Below are 515 nucleotides of genomic sequence, written 5' to 3' on the forward strand. Positions count from 1 at the left end.
CCGACCCAAAGCCTGATACATAATTGACAATTGGAGACCGACACAACCCACGGCCCGATATTATAAACAAGCTTAATTGCTGCAGGCTGCAGCAGCCTTTTTTCATAAAATTGGTGATTTGTTAAGAGCAGAGTCATTCTACCATTTTCCAACTGTCTTTATTTATCTAAAAGACATTGTAGCAAGCAGCACCGTCCTAATTATGGAACAAATAAACATGGGAGCCTCGCTGAAGAACACAGCTGACGCCCGCTGCTAAATCAGGAAGCAGGCGTACAGGCTGTTATAGCTACAACATTCACACTACGTCTATAATATTATTAGGAAATACAAAAGTGACTGTGAATGGTTTCAACAATCTCCTCCGCTCTGCTCAGGCAGTGCATGCATGCACACGCCACAGCAACCACCGCCACACACACGCACACACTCACACTCACACTCACACACACGCACGCACGCACGCACGCACGCACGCACACACACACACACACACACACACACACACAGTCACA

This window comes from Nannobrachium achirus, assembly GCF_963921795.1.
Source record: "Nannobrachium achirus genome assembly, chromosome: 24".
NCBI classification, from domain to species: Eukaryota; Metazoa; Chordata; class Actinopteri; order Myctophiformes; family Myctophidae; genus Nannobrachium; species Nannobrachium achirus.